General features: G+C 58.4%; 7 non-coding genes across 7 annotated transcripts; 5 read left to right on the forward strand and 2 right to left on the reverse strand.

Moving 5' to 3' along the window:
- Positions 1–73: 73 nt before the first annotated feature.
- Trnam-cau (transfer RNA methionine (anticodon CAU)) lies at positions 74–145 on the reverse strand. The gene has a single exon. It is a non-coding gene; the product is annotated as a tRNA-Met (tRNA).
- An 83-nt stretch (positions 146–228) lies between these two features.
- Positions 229–300, reverse strand: Trnag-ucc (transfer RNA glycine (anticodon UCC)). The gene has a single exon. It is a non-coding gene; the product is annotated as a tRNA-Gly (tRNA).
- Positions 301–431: 131 nt separating this feature from the next.
- Trnav-uac (transfer RNA valine (anticodon UAC)) lies at positions 432–504 on the forward strand. Its single transcript has one exon. It is a non-coding gene; the product is annotated as a tRNA-Val (tRNA).
- A 101-nt stretch (positions 505–605) lies between these two features.
- Trnaw-cca (transfer RNA tryptophan (anticodon CCA)) lies at positions 606–677 on the forward strand. The gene has a single exon. It is a non-coding gene; the product is annotated as a tRNA-Trp (tRNA).
- Positions 678–756: 79 nt separating this feature from the next.
- On the forward strand, positions 757–847 carry Trnai-aau (transfer RNA isoleucine (anticodon AAU)). Its single transcript is given in 2 exon segments — positions 757–793; positions 812–847. It is a non-coding gene; the product is annotated as a tRNA-Ile (tRNA).
- Positions 848–931: 84 nt separating this feature from the next.
- Trnar-ccu (transfer RNA arginine (anticodon CCU)) lies at positions 932–1,004 on the forward strand. Its single transcript has one exon. It is a non-coding gene; the product is annotated as a tRNA-Arg (tRNA).
- A 377-nt stretch (positions 1,005–1,381) lies between these two features.
- On the forward strand, positions 1,382–1,453 carry Trnae-uuc (transfer RNA glutamic acid (anticodon UUC)). Its single transcript has one exon. It is a non-coding gene; the product is annotated as a tRNA-Glu (tRNA).
- Positions 1,454–1,503: the final 50 nt, after the last annotated feature.

Here is a 1,503-nt window from a genome sequence, read left to right on the forward strand (position 1 = left end):
GCCGCGACAGCAAGCCTTTTTCCTCCCTGTCTCCGGGACTGAAATCTACGCACGGACAAAGTCAAAAAGGTCCTAGCAGAGCAAGGTTTCGATCCTCGGACCTCTGGGTTATGGGCCCAGCACGCTTCCACTGCGCCACTCTGCTGCTCGTGGAGCGATCGCGGCGCCCGCATGCTTTCTACGGCGAACGGCGACCGGCGACCTCAAAAAACAACTGCAACAACACAGTGCGACAGCCGGGAATCGAACCCGGATCAACTGCTTGGAAGGCAACTATGCTAACCACTACACCACTGTCGCTCCCACACGCCTGACGCCCGCGACAACGCTCTGAATAACCACATCCACTTGTCCCCGCACCCATCGTCCTGGCCTCAAGCAGCACGCCAAGCCCGCAACCACCGCAAGCCCGTGGCGTCCCCCATCGCCCCGGTTCCGTGGTGTAGTGGTCATCACGTCTGCTTTACACGCAGAAGGTCCCCAGTTCGACCCTGGGCGGAATCAGCTCCCCTGTTTTGTTTCCTCACAGCCCTACTGTTTCGCCGGTCCCGTCGACCAGTGCTGCAGTGGCGGCCGCGGGGCCAGCAGGCCCGACTCCCTCACTCGACTCCGTGGCGCAACGGTAGCGCGTCTGACTCCAGATCAGAAGGTTGCGTGTTCAAGTCACGTCGGGGTCATGCGAAACCGTTTTGTCTGACCGCAGTCGCCACGCACGAAGCCTGCCCCCGAGATTCGAATCGGTCGTCGCAGAGGATGGCCTTCATGGCTCAGTGGCTAGAGCACCGGTCAAATATTCAATAAATGAGATATAAACCGGGGGTCGGGAGTTCGAATCTCCCTGGAGGCACGCTTACCTTAATTTTAATTATTTCGTGCGACTCTTCTCGGGTCGGGCTTCTTGGACCGCCCCACGCCCCACTCTGCCCACCCAGCCCCTGTGGCCTAATGGATAAGGCATCGGGCTCCTAAACCGGGGATTGAGGGTTCGAGTCCCTCCAGGGGTATTCAGCGGCCGGAGTGCTTATTTTAGGACTGCCTGTCTTTGCAGTAGTTCCGTGATTTCTTTTAAAGACGATTTCGTTGTTGTGCTCTTGTGCTCTCTGTTCGTTTTTGGCTTTCTTGTTAGTGGAAAAGCGCTGATCTCCGGCTGTAAAACGACATATCAGAAGTGGGATTTGAACCCACGCCCTCAGATGGGGACCAGATCACTCGAACCCGGGTCAATCGGGCAAGGCAGAAACCTTGAGTCTGGCGCCTTAGACCGCTCGGCCATCCTGACAAGTTGACTGCGGCCGACGGGCAGCGCCGCCCGCCTCCCCGCGCCGCTGCCGCCCGGGATGCGCGTCTCTGCGCCACGACCTGACGTACAACGCCCACGCCATCCGGTATGGGCTAGTGGCTAGGATACCTGGCTTTCACCCAGGTGGCCCGGGTTCGATTCCTGGTACCGGAATCGTCTTTTCTAGTTTCCTTACCCTTTCGTTTTCCTTTGTTTGACAGTGT

This window comes from Frankliniella occidentalis, unplaced genomic scaffold (assembly GCF_000697945.3).
Source record: "Frankliniella occidentalis isolate FOCC.00 unplaced genomic scaffold, Focc_3.1 Scaffold132, whole genome shotgun sequence".
Taxonomy (NCBI): Eukaryota; Metazoa; Arthropoda; class Insecta; order Thysanoptera; family Thripidae; genus Frankliniella; species Frankliniella occidentalis.